We start from the raw sequence: 20,876 nt of genomic DNA, 5'->3' as shown, positions 1-20,876 counted from the left end.
TATACTTCAACTGGATGTGCGTCCTCTTCAGCTGAAGAGTATTGCAGTGCAGAGACCCGTTTCGTCCGTGCGAGGTAATTCATGGCGGCGGCCAATCAGAGACCAGCAGCTGACGTCAGGGTGCACGGAGAGGAGAAAAGTTGATTATAACGGTTTATTGTTTTCTATTGTTTCTGGCTAATAACTATTAAATAATTGTCCCTGTAAAGGGTTTAACTAAAAGAAACAAAAATTATTATATGGACAACTCCATTAACCATTAGTCTTAGTAAATAATGAACTGTGCCTGCCATCCGTGGTATTCACTCTATCAACTACGGTTATTGGATAACGAATTTTTATTGCATGATGTATGATTTTTAACTATATGTGCTTGGTATTTTGATTATATCCTTTTTTTTTTTACCGCAATTTGCTATGCGTGCCTAACAATTCAATTTATCAAGCAGGCATTTGCACAATTGATGGGGATCCGTGTGGATGGTAGCTTATAGGACTAATTACTGCACATGTTCACACTATATAACTGAGAGACATATATACCAGGATGGGGGATAAATATACCAGGATGGGGCCCAGGATAGAGGACATATATACCAGGAAAGGGGATATTATATACCAGGATGGGGCCCAGGTTAAGGGATATATATACCAGGATGTGGAATATACGGTATATACCAGGAAGAGACCCAGTATAAGGGACATATATACAAGGATGGGGGATATATACAGCTATGGCAAAAATTAAGAGACCACTGCAAGTTTTTCAGTTTGTCTGATTTTTCTCTTTATAGGTATATTTTTGAGTAAAATGTAAATTGTTCTTTTATGCTATAAACTGCTCACAACGTGTCTCCGAAGTTCCAAGCAATAAATTTTGTATTAATTTTCAGAAAATGAGAAATGGTCAAAATACCAAAAAAATGCATTGCTTGCAGACTTCAAATAATGCAAAAAAAAAACAAGTTCATAATCGTTTAGAAACAACAATACTAATGTTTTAACTCAGGAAGAGTTCAGAAATCAATATTTTGTGGAATAACCATGATTTTTAATCCCAGCTTTCATGCATCTTGGCATGCTTTCCACCAGTCTTTCACTCTGCTTTTGGGTGACCTTGCACCACTCCTGGTACAAAAATGTAAGCAGTTCTTCTTTGTTTGATGGCTTGTGACTATTCATTTTCCTCTTGATTATATTCCAGAGGTTTTCAATGGGGTTCAGGTCTGAAGATTGGGCTGCCCATGACAGGGATTTGATGTGGTGGTCCTTCATCCACACCTTGATTGACCTAGCTGTGTGGCATGGCGCATTGTCCTGCTGGAAAAAAACAGTCCTCAGAGTTGGGGAACATTGCCTGAACAGAAGGAATCAACTGTTTTTCCAGGATAACCTTGTATGCGGCTTGATTCACACATCCTTCGCAAAGATTAACCTGCCCAATTCCTGCCTTGCTGAAGCATCCCCAAATCATCACCGATCCTCCACCAAATTTGACAGTGGGTGCAAGACACAGTGGTTTGTACGCTTCTCCAGGTCTCCATCTAACCATTAGATGACCAGGTGTTGGGCAAAGCTGGAAATTAGACTCATCAGAGAAGATTACCTTACTCCAGTCCTCTATGGTCCAATCCTTATGGTCTTTGGCAAACGCCTGGCTCTCCTTTGCTTCTCATTGATGAAAGGCTTTTTTTTAGCTTTACATGACTTGAGTCCTGCCTCTAGGAGCCTATTACGAACTGTTCTTGCTGTGCACCTCACTCCAGCTGCCATTTGCCATTCCTTTTGTAGGTCACTTGATGTCATTCTGCGGTTGCTGAGTGACATTCTAATAAAATGACGGTAATCCTGGTCAGTGGAGAGTCGTTTTCGCCCTCTGCCGATCTGTAGTTTTGTTGTCCCCAATGTCTGCTGCTTGACCTTGTTGTAATGGACTGCAGTCTTAGAAATTTTAAGAATGGAGTCAACATGACGCTCACTGTGTCCCTCTGCTAGGAAAGCCAGAATTGAGCCCTTCTTTTCCTCACTCAAGACTTTTGTTTTCAACTCCTTTGGCATGGTTAAAAATTATTTTTTCATTCCAATTACTTTTAGGATATTACTAGCACTTGTTTTGCCATCCAGCTTGTCCTATTGCAAGAGACTGTCTTGTTCCCCCACACACGTCCTGGTAAACTAACGGTCAATGTTTTACACTTGTATTGCAGAAATGGTATAATGCCCTTAACACTATCCATTTAATGTCTTACTTGTATATGTGTTATGTCTTCCATGCTAAAAGTATATATTTCTATTGTGTCATATTATGTGTTATAGGGAAAGTGCAGTACTCTAATTAGCACATTTGGCGTAGTATGCAGTTCAGTCACTAGAGGAGGACATGTTAGAATACTATAGAGAAAGGTACATAGAGTTAGGAACTAATTAAATTAGGAGGGGTTTGCTGTGGGTAAGAAAGGGAATTTCCTGTTTTTTATTCAGTGAAGCCAGGGTGGGCCTCCGCACAGGTGGGCCTAAGTGCCCAGGCAGTCCCAAAGGGATCTAAAGCTCGGGACAGCACAGCAGCTTCGAAACACTTAAGGAAAGGGCCCAGCCATCCAGTGTCAGTGGGACAGAAGTTCAGCTGCAGCAGCCATGTGACAGCAGTGTGGACAGAAGCGAGAGAAAACGTCCTAAGCAGTATGGAGACGCAGGTCGCTCATTATGTGGCTGATCGTCGCATGGGCTGATGCCCTCAGATCCAGTGCGAAACAGACAAGGGAAGATCCAAGCATAGTGACTCTGGACAGGGAGGACGCTGTGTTACCGTCAGATGCGGTAAGACCCGTGAACGTGCTGAGGGACATCGAAAAGAGGACAGGGAAAATAAAGGATGTGAACGGAGCCGAACTCTGTGTTGATACTGTAACTGTTGTGAACGTGCTGTGATTGAAACCAAGTAAAGATCTACATTTAATGTTTGAATTGGACCCTGTCTCTTTATGTGTAACTTTGCTAGCAGCGGAACTTCAGCAGCCCCGATGGGACCCTGACGGTGCAGAGGGTGCAGCAGAAGGTATGCAAGAAAAGGGACATTGTTTACATGTGGCGGGAGGCCAGGGTGCGCTTATCAGATATTCTCAGCCACGACTACGGCCCTGGCCCTCCCTCACATATATACCTGGATGGGATATATATATATATATACCAAGATGGGGCCCAGGATAAGGGACTTATATAGCAGGATGGGGCCAGGATGAGGGACATATATACCAGGATGTGGAATATATATACCAAGATGGAGGTCATACATAGATATACCAGCCTGAGGTACATATATATCAGGATGGGAGGTACCCAGGTTCAAATCTTGCACCGAGGCCCATCAGACTCTAATTGTCTAACTGGTAAAAGTAGAGCCGTGGATGCTATCAGGCAGGAGACATTTGTCAGGGCTTCCATCCAGGTGACCAGCAGACTGGATTCTAAAAATTCTTTTACACCAACATTAGTGGGACCATTCCCAAAAGCTTTTTACTTATGTCTTTTAGGCCTCATTCTGATGTTTGTGTTTTTCTTGTACGTGAAAAATATAATACCCAGTTTTCATCAGTGGGCTGATTCAGATTTTTATCCATTTTTTGGCTCATTTGACCAAAACATACCAAGCTGTCCCATCCATTAAGCAGTAAGAAACAGGCAACACAAAGTTGACACATAGATGGAATTATAAGGCTATGTGCACTCGTTGCGGATTAGGCTTAGGAATTTCTGGTGCGAATTCTGCATCTCTTGGCAGAAAACGCAGGTGCAGATTTGCCGCGGTTTTTTGTGCAGATTTTGTGGGTTTTTGTTGCGGATTTGCTGCAGATTTGCTGCGTTTTTTACCCCTGCGGATTTCTATAATGGAATGGGTACAAAAACGCTGCAGATCCGCAAAAAAGAAGTGACATGCTACTTCTTTTAATCAGCAGCGTTTCGCACGGAATTTTCCGCACCATTAGCACAGCGTTTTATTTTTACCATTGATTTACATTGTACTGTAAATCACTTGCGGATTTGCAGCGTTTCTGCACCGCAAAAGTCCGCAACGTGTGCACATACCCTAAGTGCTGTCGGTTTCTTTATTATGGACCCATAGACTTGCATTAGCGAGATAGATTGTGATCAAAACTTGACGTCTCTATTTTTTTCGCAGCCAATTGGACACTGTAATGGATTTGTGTTCTATTGTGAAAAATACGGGTAGTACAAGTACATGAAAAGTGAACGTCAGGATGAAGCCGTTGCTCTGGTGGACTTGAGTTGTCCTTGCATTTACATGGGCGCCCATTGAAAGGCAACCATATAATAATTTGGGGGGAAATGTCTTTCTGGCCAAGGTGACCCCTGGATACATCAATAGCCTAATTTTAGAATAGGTATCACCATCTGTAATAATAGATGTATATTCTATGTCCGGGATCCTCTCCCACAATATAACGAAGATACTCCTATAGGTAAATTTATGGCCATCCCTGCCCTCTTGTTTTTTTTTGTATAAAAATCACACAAAAATATTGTCTTGTCATTGGTGCTTGGTAAAAATATGGTGGAAGAATCGATGTGAAGTAATATAAGAAAGGACTCCAGGACTCCACAAAATCAGTGCAGACAATAGCGTTGGGCAAATGCTTCCAAATGATTAGTATATTAGGACAACGTGTATTTATACATATTATACATTACTCCCTCAGATTTTTCCAATTTGATTTAATTATTATTGGCTGTATTGATAATATTAATAAGTGGCAGCAATGGTTTGTTGCCCATAGCAACCAATCAGATCACAGCTTTCATTTTCCCACAGCAGGTTGAGAAATGTAAGCTGTGATCTGATTGGTTGCTATGGGAGACTTCTGCTCTGCACAGTCGCACTGGGATTATAGTTTAGGCCTTGTTCTCCATGATGAGCCTATTAGATCACATAATATTACGGCAGCTGGTCCTTGTGTGATCGTACGTTTACCACCAATCACAATCGGGCTGGATCTTATACACCGATGGCAATGGGACCAGTAGAGTAACCGAAATGTAATGATGAAGACATGTCCAACACTTTCATCCATGTAGTGTACATGCTTAAAAAATGGCCCCAAAAGACACTAGAAATAATCTTGCAGAAACCAAGGCATCCTAAAACAACAACAAAAAACATTTGGGGCCAAAATGGCCTTGTCTTGAGGGGGTTAATATTACACCGAACTGATTCTAAAACCCTCGGCACGACATAAGCGTCCCGCTTGCTTACTGCGTTCCCCGCTCATATGCCTCTGTTTCCAAATATTTTCTTCGTTTTACAATCCATCAGCCTATTTTATGTGCAATAATTATTACAAAGTTCATTTCATGCGGCCCGTTCCTGGGATAATCTGTGCGATAAGCGCAGTCGTATATCTGTAACGAGGATGGAGAAATTAAGACGGTAAAGGCGAACATTTGAAGATTGTGATTAAGTTAATTATAATTCTCTCTGGCGTTCGTGGCGCTGGGTAATGTGTCTGCAGCGCAAAGCGGCCATCACTGGAGGAACTATATATTTTATTATATACAGTGATCACAAAGATGGAAAAAAGGTGCAAGTACTGTCATGTATAAAATAAGATTATTGATGTATTATGTCTCTCAGATGCTGCAGAACATCATAACACAGCTCAGCTGCTGCAGAACAGAATGATACACACCTCAGCTGCTGCAGAACAGAATAATATACACCTCAGCTGCTGCAGAACAGAATAATACAACTCAGCTGCTGCAGAACAGAATAATACATACCTTAGCTGCTGCAGAACAGAATAATACACACCTCAGCTGCTGCAGGACATCATATTATACACCTCAGCTGCTGCAGAACAGAATAATATACACATCAGCTGCTGCAGAACATTATAGTATACACCTCAGCCGCTGCAGAACAGAATAATACACACCTCAGATGCTGCAGGACATCATAATACAACTCAGCTGCTGCAGAACAGAATAATACATGCCTTAGCTGCTGCAGAACAGAATAATACACACCTCACCTGCTGCAGGACATCATATTATACATCTCTGCTGCTGCAGAACAGAATAATATACACCTCAGCTGCTGCAGAACATTATAGTATACACCTCAGCTGCTGCAGAACAGAATAAAACACACCTCAGATGCTGCAGGACATCATAATACAACTCAGCTGCTGCAGAACAGAATAATACATACCTCAGCTGCTGCAGAACAGAATAATACACACCTCAGCTGCTGCAGGACATCATATTATACATTTCAGCTGCTGCAGAACATCATATTATACATCTCAGCTGCTGCAGAACAGAATAATATACACCTCAGCTGCTGCAGAACAGAATAATACACACCTCAGATGCTACAGGACATCATAATACAACTCAGCTGCTGCAGAACAGAATAATACATACCTCAGCTGCTGCAGAACAGAATAATACACACCTTAGCTGCTGCAGGACATCATATTATACATTTCAGCTGCTGCAGAACAGAATAATACACCTCAGCTGCTGCAGAACAGAATAATGCACACCTCAGCTGCTGCAGGACATCATATTATACATTTCAGCTGCTGCAGAACAGAATAATACACACCTCAGATGCTACAGAACATCATAATACACCTCAGCTGCTGCAGAACAGAAAAATACACACCTCAGCTGCTGCAGAACAGAATAATACACACCTCAGCCGCTGCAGAACAGAATAATACACACCTCAGCTGCTGCAGAACAGAATAATGCCCACATCAGCTGCTGCAGAATGGAATGATACAAATCTGAGCTGCTGCAGAACTTCATATTATGCACCTCAGCTGCTGCAGAACATAACACACATCAGAGGCTGCAGAACATCATAATTCACATCTCAGCTGCTGCACAACCTCATCATACGCCCCAGCGGCTGATAGTAGACCATCAGAGCCCGTGTACAATGTTGCACTCAGTATTGTATATAGATGGCTCGGTCCAGTGCAGTGATGTATTGCGCCATCCACTAAAGGGGGAAAAATGGCTTTCCACGGTTCTCCTTACTTATTTCCATGTAACCCGAAGAATAATATGACTATGTGCATTTTTCTCTGCAGTGGCTCGCAGGTTCCATGGGGTCATTTATCAACCAGCCAGGAGTAAGCTGGGATAAGAGGGATGACGTTTCGGCCGCCTTCTCATAGCAAACATTAATCAGACGCAAGGTTGTTACGTACACGCCATCCTTTACCAAACTAACTCATATCCCGGTCCCCCACAAACACTTTGTAACATTACCCACTGTCTGTAAGTATGAAGGAGGAGGACAGGTCAAGATGGGCTGAACACATGCACTAGTAATACTAATTTCTAGTTTGTCTCCAAGGAAAAAGAGCATATTAAGTGGACCTTGAACTGTCAGTAACCAAATTGACCCCATGATTATAATGAATGGGGTCCATCTGGCTCCGTTTGTTTCCGTCATGAGACAGAGCCGTTTTGTGCAGGAGTTCAATTTTTTTGTTCTTATATTGGAACAGAAAAAAAATCTAAATGCCAGAGTGATTCTAAATAATAGCACCAAAAAGTGCCAAATAAAACTACCATACGCTACAAACATAAGTGTCATTAGGTGCCTAAATAATAATGTCAAAAAGTTTCAAATAAAAGTATACTACATAAAATATCTAATGAATAGTAGAACCAAAAAGTGACAATTAAAAATATCACATAATGTAAGCATAACAGTATCATTAAGTGCCTAAATAATAGCACTGAAAAGGGCAAAATAAAAGTTCTATACAGTGCAATCGTAACAGTGTCATAAAGTGCCTAAATAATAGAAATAAAAGGCACCAAATAGAAGTACCATACAGTGCAAAAACAGTAATGCTATAACATGCCTAAATAACACTGGTCAACAGCATTTTTGGTGCCAAAGATATTTCATCGAATTTAGGGTATTTTTGGGGTGCTGATTCTGAATATGTCATCAGTTTTGCCAGATTGGCTCAAGTTTTTGAGATTTTTGGTATCTTATTTATAGCACTTGTTGGTAAATGCGACGCATCATCTCATTAATTTCTTTGGATTAGTACTTGAACTGAGCAGTTCTCAATATAGTTTTGTGTTAATTAGTGTTCTAAAAGTTTGTTCATAGCTTGATTTTTGCACTAACTTTATGTTGTTGTCTGTTTTCCAGTGAAAAGCATGAACTCATCAAGAAGAAGTTGTCTTAACGATCCAGACTCATTCTGTTACATTTGTGGTGAATACACACTGCCAAAACATAGAAGAAACATAACAGACTTCGTAAAAAAAGTGTATTTTGCCTATTTTGGGGTTATGCTTGGGGACCAAGACAAGTTTTGGGCACCACTCATAGTGTGCAAAGCATGTATCAAATTATTACGAAAATGGAGCAAAGGACAAAGAAAAAGCTTCAAATTTGGTGTTCCAATGGTGTGGAGAGAGCCAAAAAATCATCATGATGACTGTTATTTATGGTAAACACAGGTACAGGCACATCTTCACAATGAGGGACAGGCCTTCTTGCAGATTCCATGTTACTCCCATTTTCGTTTCTTATGCTTATTGAATCCTTGCACTTGCACTGCACAGAAATAACAGTCATCATGATGATTTTTTGGCTCTCTCCACACCATTGGAACACAAAATTTGAAGCTTTTTCTTTGTCCTTTGCTCCATTTTCGTAATAATTCGATACATGCTTTGCACACTATGTGTGGTGCCCAAAACTTGTCTTGGTCCCCAAGCATAACCCCAAAATAGGCAAAATACACTTTTTTTACGAAGTCTGTTATGTTTCTTCTATGTTTTGGCAGTGTGTATTCACCACAAATGTAACAGAATGAGTCTGGATCGTTAAGACAACTTCTTCTTGATGAGTTCATGCTTTTCACTGGAAAACAGACAACAACATAAAGTTAGTGCAAAAATCAAGCTATGAACAAACTTTTAGAACACTAATTAACACAAAACTATATTGAGAACTGCTCAGTTCAAGTACTAATCCAAAGAAATTAATGAGATGATGCGTCGCATTTACCAACAAGTGCTATAAATAAGATACCAAAAATCTCAAAAACTTGAGCCAATCTGGCAAAACTGATAGCATATTCAGAATCAGCACCCCAAAAATACCCCAAATTCATTAAAATATTTTGGACACCAGAAAAAAAATTTTTTTTTGTTGACCTGTGTAATACCAAAAAACTGTGTCAAATAAAAGTACTATATACTACAAACATAACAGTGCCATAAAGTGCCTAAATAATAGCACCAAAAAGGGCAAAATAAAAGTTATATACAGTGCAAACATAACAGTGCCATAAAGTGCCTAAATAATAGCACTGAAAAGGGCAAAATAAAATTTCCATACAGTGCAAACATAACAGTGCCATAAAGTGCCTAAATAATAGCACCAAAAAGGACAAAATAAAAGATCTATACAGTGCAAACATAACAGTGCCATAAAGTGACTAAATAATAGCACCGAAAAGGACAAAATAAAAGTGTCATACAGTGCAAACATAACGGTGCCATAAAGTGCCTAAATAATAGCACCGAAAAGGGCAAAATAAAAGTTCTATACAGTGCAAACATAACAGTGCCATAAAGTGCCTAAATAATAGCACCAAAAAGGGCAAAATAAAAGATCTATACAGTGCAAACATAACAGTGCCATAAAGTGCCTAAACAATAGAAATAAAAAGCACCAAATGGAGGTAACATACAGTCCAAACATAACAATGCTATAAAGTGCTTAAGTGATGCCACAAAACAGTGCCCAATAAAAGTACCATATAGTGTAAATATAATAGTGCCCTAAAGCATCTAAATAATAGCACCAAGTGCCAAATAAAAGTGCCATATACTGCAAACATAACAGTGCCATTAAGTGTCTTAATATTTTTTCCAAACAGTAGTAAATAAAAGTACTATACAATGGAAACACAGCCGCGCCATTCAGTGAACGCATAACAGATCTGGAAACAGTCTAAAAAATTCCACAACCAGTGCCATGAAAAAGGGTTGCGATGAATTGCAAGGTTCATAATGGGAGTAGTCTAGGACCATAAATTGGGAATTGCCCCTTTTGCTTATGGTTTAATTTTGTGAATACATTTTAAAATCATGGCCTTGAGATGCAGTAATAGTTCCTCTACCATGGAGGCAGAATATACCCCTAGCATGGGCCAGCGAGGGAATGGAGGCCCCTTTCCCTTTGTATTGGTATTGTAGAAGTCCAAGGAGAAAGGTAGGTGCAATGTGTGAGGACCTTTGGTTGAGGAAGTGATATATATTTTGCTATAAGGACCTTCTACCCCATTGGACGGGCTCCTGATAAGAAGTACCTGCTTTGCGGCAGAGTTCCTTTTTCCATTCAGTTCAGGAGGTGCAGACCCGTAATTGGGAAACTGACCCCTTTTGCTCATGTTATAATTTAGGGATCAAGATATAAAATCTCAGCATAGGGTTAAAATAGCAGTTCCTCTACCCAAGAGGCAGAATACACGACTGTGAAGAGCATAGTAAAACCAAGAACACCCAGTTTCAAAAAATCATAGTAATCTGCAAGTGCGGATGTCCACATGGACTTTTCCTCTCTGAACCCTGTTCACACAGGTAATATACAGATGATCAGGTTTTAAATACATCAGATAGGGATTGCATACATCAGTTAGGACTGCTCTGATATGGGTATACCTTGACGTTTGGTGGAGCAGCTTAGTACACATTTTTTGCAAAAAACGTATCAACCAAATGCCCTGTTCTTTACATCTTTTTACTAGCACTTGTGGATTACTGTGATTTTTTGAAACTGAGTGTTTTTGGTTTTACTATGCTCTTTTGTGTCTTCAAGTTTCTTGGTGGTGCGTGAACATGTTCCTACAGACTTGTTCACTGTGCAAGTAGCCCATGTGTTCCTGTTTCCAGAATACACGACTGTGTGTGAGGCTGGGGGCAACACTAAGCTTTGAATTCTCCCCCGATGCATTGGTTTTGTAGGGGTGCAAAGAGCTGTTGGGGAGGATTAGGAGAAGACCCAGGGGTGTAACAGTGGTGGGTGCAGGGGCTGAAGTCACATCTGGCCCTAGAGCCTAGGAGGGCCCAAAGGTCTCTTTGGCCCATATAAGAAGACCAATACTGTCAATATCCTATGGTAGTTGGTGGTCTTCTTGAAAATTTGCTTTGAGGTCCACGAGCCTCAAGTTACAAGTTGTATTTATTTTGCATTAATGACCTCCCACCATAGTGAACGCCCCTGAGGGGAATTATTTGCTTTGGGGGCAGAGTTAAATTTCTTATTTAATTTTTTTATATTACAGGTACAGTGTTCCACAGAAGAGAAGTATAAGGTTTGCGATCTTCTATTATCACCTAGAAGCTTCGAGGAATCTTGCCCAGAATACCAATGGCAGCGAGCAGGTTTCCATCAGGAGCGCCACGTTCTACCTTACAATATTATAGATTTCACTCAATTAAAAATGTCCCCACTCAGCAAAAACTGTTTCTGCAATGTAATGAAATAATGAAATAATGATATGCAGGGGAGGACTTGTGATCTTTTTAATCATTCTATACTTCATTTTTAAAAGGGCCATTTGAAAAAGCACGAATCTAATTGACTGCAATAAATCAGTCACAGCATTTTAAGGATCGTAAATATTCTAACTTTTAAAAGACAACGAAATGCTAAATATTCAATGAAATTTTTTTTCTTTCCCGAAAAATATAATCTACGGCCTGGAGAGCCGGTATGGCAAAAAAAAAAGAAAAAAAAAAGTAAATTTGTTGTCTCGGAGTGGAATTAAATATTCTGAATGTCAGCGGCAGGAATGGAATTAAAGCCGGGATCTTTTTTATTGTTTTTTAAGGTCATTAGGCTGTGAATTCTATAATTATGGAAATTGTCCGTCCACTTCTCTAGAATGTTTGCTCCTCTCCATAAGGTTCTAGAATGTTCAATCAGCCTCTCTCGTGGGAAAGTTGGGTCATAACTGCGAGTGTACCAGCAAAATTGAATTAAGCAAAGAAATGTCATCAGTATTTATAGCTGGGAGGCATCTGTAAAAGTGCAGGGCAAAGAAGTTATGTAGAAGTCAGAGGAAGAAAAAAAATGGCTTTCTGGTGACAAAGGAAGATTTGAAAGAGATATAAGTGTATAATGAATAGCGACTATTGAGCGGCGCTCCAAAGAGCCAGTTGCAGAGATGTCAAATATTGATTTTCCTGTGTATGCCTTCAGACTACATATGCAATTGTTTGGTTTTGCTGTCTATACAGTGCAAAAATGTTTGTTGTTGAAGGTTACAATGCAGGATATAAATGTGGATTTTTTTTTACATACAATTATATTATTTGCATGTACACTAATAATTAGGGTTTTTAGGGGATCCTTGCACTGGAGGACTCGGCATCACTGAACTCAATGACAATTGTGTAATACTTTGTTCCTCCTGTGGTGGCACTGTAAGAAAATGAAGCCGATCAATGGAGATCTCCTTTAATTAGCCCATCATCTTCATTTATATTTAAAGTCCTGTAACATTCTATATATGTTTTTCTAACATTTGTTACGGTAGATCTGAGCACAAAGATTCTCAGGACCCTGGTTCAGCTCCACATTGGTAGTTCATGGCTGCTGGACCTCCTCTCTAGATTAGTAGGTCTGGAGAGATGTCATCGTTGCGGCACAACACATGAATGAGACTGGCCCTCTAAACGAACGAGGTACGAGGAATGCCATCAGATAGGAGGTGGTTCACAGGGCTCTAGTCTGGTGGCCACGGACTCTCTACATGGCGGCTAGACCAGGGTAATTTGAATGTTTTTGTTGAACTCTAATTCCAAGACTAGCTCATATTTTTGAAATATTCCTCAAATATATCACCTATCAAAGCTGGACATAGACGTTCAATAGTGACCATGCACGACGGGTACTCAACCAAAAGCATTTATTCCATACAGGCTGACTATATGGCTGCTATGGACCCGATGGAGCAAGGGTTGGTTGGTCCTATCCCTTTTCATACTGGGTGATGAGAACTTGTGCAGGATTCCCTTCTCCAGAGGCACCGCATTATAAGCGATCTAGAACCTGGGAAAGTTATCTAATGGTAAAGAAATGCCTCATCTCTTCTGGCGCCATATTGAAGGGGCTCATTGTCAATTTTATTATAAGTCTTTACTACTTGTTAATTGGCCACCAAGGGATCTATTGCCCAAAAACTAAAGTAGCCAAGCCCATTGCTAAATATTTCCCTGGAGAGAAAATGGATATTGGATACTACTGAATATACTGGAAAATTCCAACTTTTTTTATATTTTTGAAGAATGCGATAGCCCCATAGATAACTGCATAATATCCATGGACAGCAATATTTGCTACATCAATGGGTTTTATATCTACTGATGTCTTCTTACCAAACCAGTCATTGCGATTTCACGCCAACAATGGCTACCAGTTTGGACTCTTAAATTCCAGATATTATTTTATTACTTTTGTGGACTCTGGCGATCTGGAAAAACTCTTCATAAATTCCTAAATCATTTAAAGTTTGCTCGAAATTTGGCTAAACATGGAAACTAGATTGTTGCATAATTAAATCAGCAAAACAATTTTTGTATTCAGGACAAACTTTCCTTTAAAATTTCAGCAATCCCCTTTCCGGATGGCGATGTATTTACTGCCAGATGTAGCATTGATCTGCACTAAAATAATGAACACCCTCAACAACAATTATCCTGTAAATACAACACATTAGCAGCTTGCCATCACAATCCCCGCTGTCAACGTTTTTTGACCTTACATTAGCATTACATGGCGGATATCCTTCACTGAAGTTTACTGCACCGGTAGAACGTGCAGAACCTCTGATCTGGTAATGATTGATAAGGATTTCTGGAGATTCACTCAAGATCTGCCAAGGGGAGTCATTCCGGTTGCTCCATTAAGTTCATTTTTATTCTAACAAACACATAGTGCAGATGGCTTTTTCTTGGCAAAAATTGGACCAGCTGCAATATTTAGACTCTTGCATGTTTAATTCAACACCTTGGAGAAAACGCAGCCCAATATTGATGACTATCTAGCCTGACGATGGTGGATCTAAGCCAAGGCGTAGAAAATGGCTGCAACGTACCCTGTCGGATCCTTCCATACGCCGGTAACACAAATATATTTCTTAGAATTAACTCCGGGTTATTATTTGTTCAGTATAATCATCCAGTCGGTAAATATTCACACAATATTAAAATATTTTTTCTGTACAAGAGCATTTTTTCCCTTTCTTTCCGAGCAAGAGACACAGTCCGAAAGGCGATCTAGTAAATTAAATGGCAGCTTGTGGAGTACAATTTGGATAAGAAGCAGAAATATGTAAATCGTGATCTTGGCCTCGGAACAGTTATCAGTCGACATTCCTGATGGGTTGCACGAGCTGCCGAGTGGCGCAAACATGGTCACGCACAATTCGAGCTGCACAACAGCAAAATAACGTCTCCTTCGACACAACATTTATCAGTTTCAAAGTAACTAAAACTAAATGTTTTGATACAAGGATATACACAATATACGGAGATTTAGGTGGAGCCATATTGGGTTGGCCAATCTCTTGAATAGTGTGAACGAAGGAGGAATGAGCTTACCGTTGGGAAGGGTGGTTGAAAAATACCAAAATAGGTAGATAGCATGGACCAACACCAGGAAGGGAGCACCATTTTGATACATGGAACCATTTTTCTATGTTGTCACTGGGATAACCCATAGCTGACAGTTATTACTTATTCCTCTTTGGTCCATTTTGATACCCACTCAGCACTCTTGAGTCACAAAATGTATCTACTGGGATTAGAGATGTCTTTTTTTCTGCATCGTGTCATTGGTTACAAAAAGGCAAAAATATCCGCTGAAACTTTTTTCGCCCACTCTTTTCATTTTACTTTACTAGATGATTGGTGGGTAAAAATTCAAGTAACATTGACTCCCTCTTAAAATGGTAAGATATCAACTCAGCTTCCCAGACATGATTTGATTCCAGAATGCTGTAGATAAGCCCCTGATGCCGGTGGGCTTAGCTCATCTTCGATTTTGGGGGTTACAGGTTCCCTTTAAGTTCAAAAGGGGTGTCACAACTTTCTATATGGCACAACTTTCTACATGTAGTATTAGGGTGAATTTACATCATAGCACCCATACACCCAAGTCAAGTCAGTTTAAATAGAGCCCCCCATCCTGATATACATGTCTCTCATCCTGGCCCCATCCTGGTATATACAGTATATGCCCTCCATCCTGGTATATATCTTCTTTATCCTGGGCCCCATCCTGGTATATATGTCCCCTATCCTGGTAATATGTCCCTTATCCTGGGCCCCATTCTGTATATATATATATATATATATATATATATATATATATATATATATATATATATATATATATATATATATATATATATATATATATATATATCCTCCATCCTGTTATATATGTAGCTTATCCCGGGTCCCTTCCTAGTATATATATCACCTATCCTGGTATATATGTCCCTTATCCTGGGCCCCATCCTGGTATATATATATCACCCATCCTGGTATATATGTCCCTTATCCTGGGCCCCATCCTAGTATATATATACCTTATACCGGGTCCCTTCCTAGTATATATATCACCTATCCTGGTATATATGTCCCTTATCCAGGGCCCCATCCTGACATGTATCCCCCATCCTGGTAATATGTCCCCCCTTATCCTGGGCCCCATCCTGGCATATATATCACCCCTCCTGGTATATATATCACTCGTCCTGGTACATATATTCCCCATCCTGGTAATATTATTATTATTATTATTATTATTATTTACATAGCACCATTGATTCCATTGTGCTGCACACGAGAAGGGGTTACACACAAATATGTCCCTTATCCTGGGCCCCATCTTGGTATGTATGTCCCCCATCCTGGTAATATGCCCCTTATCTTGGGCCCCATCCTGGCACATATATCTCCCATCCTGGTATATGTCCCCCATTCTGCCTCTGTTATTTAATGCATAGGAAAAAATAAACAATTATACTCGCCTTCCATCCGCTCCCCCGCCTCGCAGCGCCCTCTTTTGAAGCTGGCAGCTGACTTCAGCGTGCAAGTGACGGTAGCGTATGACATCACTACCATTCACGTGCACGCCGACATCAGCTGCTGGCCTCTGATTGGCCGGTGCATTGTTAGTACGCACGTCCAATTGCGCACGCCGACATCAGCTGCTGGCCTCTGATTGGCCGGTGCATTGTTAGGACGCACGTCCAATTGCGCACGCCGACATCAGCTGCTGGCCTCTGATTGGCCGGTGCATTGTTAGGACGCACGTCCAATTGCGCACGCCGACATCAGCTGCTGGCCTCTGATTGGCCGGTGCATTGTTAGGACGCACGTCCAATTGCGCACGCCGACATCAGCAGCTGGCCTCTGATTAGCCGGTGCATTGTTAGGACGCACGTCCAGTTGAAGTTTGTGCAGGTGGGATCTCTGCCACTGTGATTGTTATGCCCCTGCTTATATAACTGCAAACAGTGGCTGCCACATGGGCTACCTTGGCCTGGACTTTGCATTACTTCATCGTCCAATGATTTGATGAGTGGCCACACGGTGCTACCTTCAGTAATAGATCTATGGCGGTTACAGCAGGGAACACTCAAACTTGTCCAGTTGGGATAACCCGTTGGCCATGCACTTTGGGAATGTACAATGATTTTGATGTGAAAAACAAGTACACCACATTATTAGAATTCATTTATCATTTTGTTATTGAAAACAATGCAATTAAAAAAAAAAGATCACTTAATAGAATAATTTAAAAAATGATACTGTGCAGAATTATAATGGTGTCATCTCCCAGAGAGATAGGTAGCTAATCCTTCAGTTAATTCCTCGGCTAGGTTAAAGTCTTTAAGAGCTGCCTTAGGCCCCCAGTGTTTCCAGCTGGGCTTTAAATGCCTTGTAATACCGTCTTGTGATGGGATTATTACTTGCACAGAATAGGTTTCCATTTCAAGCTTCTTTATTAGTATCGCCGTCTTTTTGCCTTTCCACACTTTACCTTTTGTGACCAAAGTCTTTAAGATTCCGGAGGAACTTTGAAGTTCATCAGCTGAAAAAAAAAACCACATAAAAAGAACCAAGGAACATTATTATATTCTGGAAACAGGGAGTACATGACAACCTAGGCAGGGGCATGATTGGGATGATTTTGTGTTACTTACTATTAATATGTAAAAAAAAAATTAACCTGGTATAAATGCCGCTGTTTTCCTGAATCGGGCGTTCTTTTTCTTTTGTTCCTGCTTTTCTCCGTTCCTGAGATATGGTCCCATCTTACTTGTATATAAATCTAGTCTTTTATACAAGTGGGCGTGGTCCTCAACTATTTTCTGGGAGTGTCTTCTAGAAGACTGCGCCCACTTGGAAACAAGACTAGATTTATATACTGGGAAAATTTCAGCCCATTGCGCCTTTTGCTCCTTTTCCTTATAGACTTTGATGGGAAGCCTGAAAAGTGCATGTGAAATTGCAATTACATTTTTCAGTGGAGAATCGCAGGGTTTTGTGCTAAAGGAAGAAGAGTCCATGAGGACTGAGCTCCAGCACCAATGAGAAAATGTTAAAACTTAACTTTTATTGTGCCGTTAAAAACATGGTGAGAAAAAGCAAAAAGATAGAAAAGATTAAGGATCCATAACTGACGCGTTTCGGGTTAGCAACCCTTATTCATAGCGTTAATTGTGCAGTAAAAGTTATTCGTTAACATCTTCTCATTGGTCCTCATGGACCTTCTCTACCATTTCTGACCTGGATAGGAGCTTGGCGCTGTTCCTACCCTCCTTGCACCACGCAAGGTCTCCCAGGGTTCCTAGGTGAATACGTGTAGTTTTCACACTGAATTGGAAGGTGAGCTGATTACCATTTTTCTTCCTCCCTTTTGCGGTAAAGAGGTCAGGGTTTCTTTACTTGTACATGAAAACGATGGACTGATTTTTGTGAGTGTTCTGGTTGAGATTTTCATCCGTGTCTGTTTTTACAGTCGGTGATTTTTCTCATATGCCAAGAAAAAAAAAACGAAAAATAGCAAAGCTTCTCCTGTCCATTACAATGTACAGTACATTGATGGGATTGGTGTGATGTTTGTGATTTGGACGAAAATCCAACAGGTCTCCTTAATTTTTTGCACACACACTGTCAGCAAAAAAAAAAATACGGACATGTGAACAGCACCGTAGTCTATAATGGGTACGTGTTACACCTGCGGAAAACAAAGATAGAACATATATGTGAAAAACGGACGTCTGAATGAGTCCTAAAAGACACAGTATGAATTTGGCACACTAAAAAAAATGCATAAAAAAGGTACCGCATCCATAGCAACATTAAATCTGCCCCAATGTGTGAGTATAGAATAGTAGATTTAATGATGAGCCTATACAGAGGGGGACAGTGTCTGTACAACGCTGTGGAGTATGTCGGCCCTATCCGGGTATGTGCTCATAGCATGTTCCATCTGGAGATTCCATTGCTTATTACAAGAGCAGCGATGAGGATGAGATTTCCCAACATGTCGCTCACATGCTGCTGTAACGCAAAGGGTGACACATACGGCAAATCCACAGCAAAATCTGCAGCTCTTCTTACAGCTATTGTTTTTGCTGCGTATTTATCGCTACAGAATCTGCCCCTTGTGCACGGAACCTATAAAGCACCAGAACTGCTTTGTAATCGACTCTTTATATATTTCTTCTTATTAACTAGTAAATGTAATTATTATTAATGATTATTTTGAAATCATATAAAACGTATGACTGTTATTATTGTTGATGATGTTTTTATTATTTGCCACTGTTACTGTTCCTAGATCCTAGAATTAGGAAGAGAAAATAAACATTATTATAAATCTTCCGAAAAAGAACAAAAAATAGATGTAAAACAGGAGAATTCATGTGTCAAATCTAATAAAAGTCTACTGGAAGCTGTGCGCTGCTCCCCCTAGTGTTATTTTGGAGAACTGCTCTGCTTCGTAAATGTAAACCGATGTAATAAACGCTATATAAAGGCGCGTTCACATGGGGTGACATTGTTGCAGACATTTCTATGACATATCCAAATCATCTCAGTAAGGTTTGGAAAAATCAATGCACATATACTGTCAGATGTATGAAATGGATTTCCCAGTAACCCAAATTTCTGCAAAGTGTCTACTGAATGTAAATATATTATATAGTTCAGGGCAGGAACAAATGGTTTCAGGAATTGGGCTCCCTCCAATCCACAGTGCTGAAAAGGATCATCAGATGTCCAAGAATTTTTTTTAAAGTTTACTTAACTTTTAAATGATAAACTTCTGGTTTCCTGCAGCCACCACTAGAGGGAGCATACTGCATACTGTTTATACTATAATGGGGTTGTCCACCCCTGAGCAAATTGTCGGCATGCCATACAGCTTGCCAAATCCTGATGGTGTGCAATGTACATGCCGTTAGTATTTGGCTTCACTTGCCGGATCCAGCAGTCATCCCACGATTGCAAGATTGTGATTTCCATACTTGCAATCGTATATCGACCGCTGGAACCGACAAACAGAGCCAAAACCTAACAGAGTGCACATTACCATCAATAGGATTTGGCAAGTTATGCAGCTCAGAGGAGGAAAATCCTTTTACTCAGGGGTGGAAAACTCCTTTAAATTGTTTATCAAACTTATAAGCCATGTTTCATGCCACTAATCAGCAACAGGAGCCATGATGCTAGAAGTGTCACACATGACCATTGGGGCCACTAAGACAGGAAGAACCATGGATGGGAGAGTAATGTAACATTTGATCACATTTGCAGAAAAATGTAAAAGTTGGATAACCCCTTTAAACTGAAAAATAGCCCAGTATGCAATATAGCGAGGTCAGGTGTGATAGAAAATCAGTGATCTCCCACGCGGACAGCCGGTCACTGTAAGCTCCGGCACTGATAAGGTGAGTATGTGGCCACTGTGCTCAGTGATAGACGCATCATCACAATTTCACAACCGTTTTTTGTAATTTTGTGTTTATGGAGTTCGCCAAGCAGAAAAATGTTCCATTGATTGTAGGGTTGTTATGATTATAGTGATAAGTGTATAACGTCCCATTCATCATTACATTTCCGCCAGTTCTCTGGAGTGACCATCTCTCAATCAGTGACTTTTTGATTTGAGATGAATTCATCAATTTGCGCCTTTTTCCAAGTTGTCTTCGGTGGTTTAGTTCGTTTTCTGATTTCTACGTCAGTGTGACTTTTCCAGATGTTTTACGGCTCGTGCAGACGACCGTTTTATCAGTCCATGTGCGATCCGACAAAACATTGGATTGCACCCAGACCAATGTTAGTCTACGTGGCACAAGTTCAATTTTTTTTCCTTGGATAGAGTCTGTCCAAGGAAAAAAAATTGGTGCATGCCTGAGTTTGATCAGCTATTTGGATTGTACTCATCCATACAAGTCAATGAGTCCATGGGAAACATCGGACTGCGCTCGGATGACATCTGAATGCAGTCCAATTTCTGCACACTGACACAATGGAGAAGATGGAGGCATTTTGTACTCCATCTTCTCATCTGAGAGAAGCGGATCACACGGTGCTGTCACTGTGATCACCATCTGATCAGAGTTTGATCATAGTGTCATATGCATAATTGCATAGATGAGAGAATCTATGACCGCCTGCACCGGCCATTAAACAGATTCATTAAATGTGAATTTTCAAAAAGTTATACAATTTAGCAAACCTCTACCCTGTTACCCCTGGAGTGATTTTCTATTAGACACTTA

This window comes from Ranitomeya variabilis, chromosome 8 (genome assembly GCF_051348905.1).
Source record: "Ranitomeya variabilis isolate aRanVar5 chromosome 8, aRanVar5.hap1, whole genome shotgun sequence".
Taxonomy (NCBI): Eukaryota; Metazoa; Chordata; class Amphibia; order Anura; family Dendrobatidae; genus Ranitomeya; species Ranitomeya variabilis.
Note: the sequence above shows the minus strand (reverse complement) of the source record.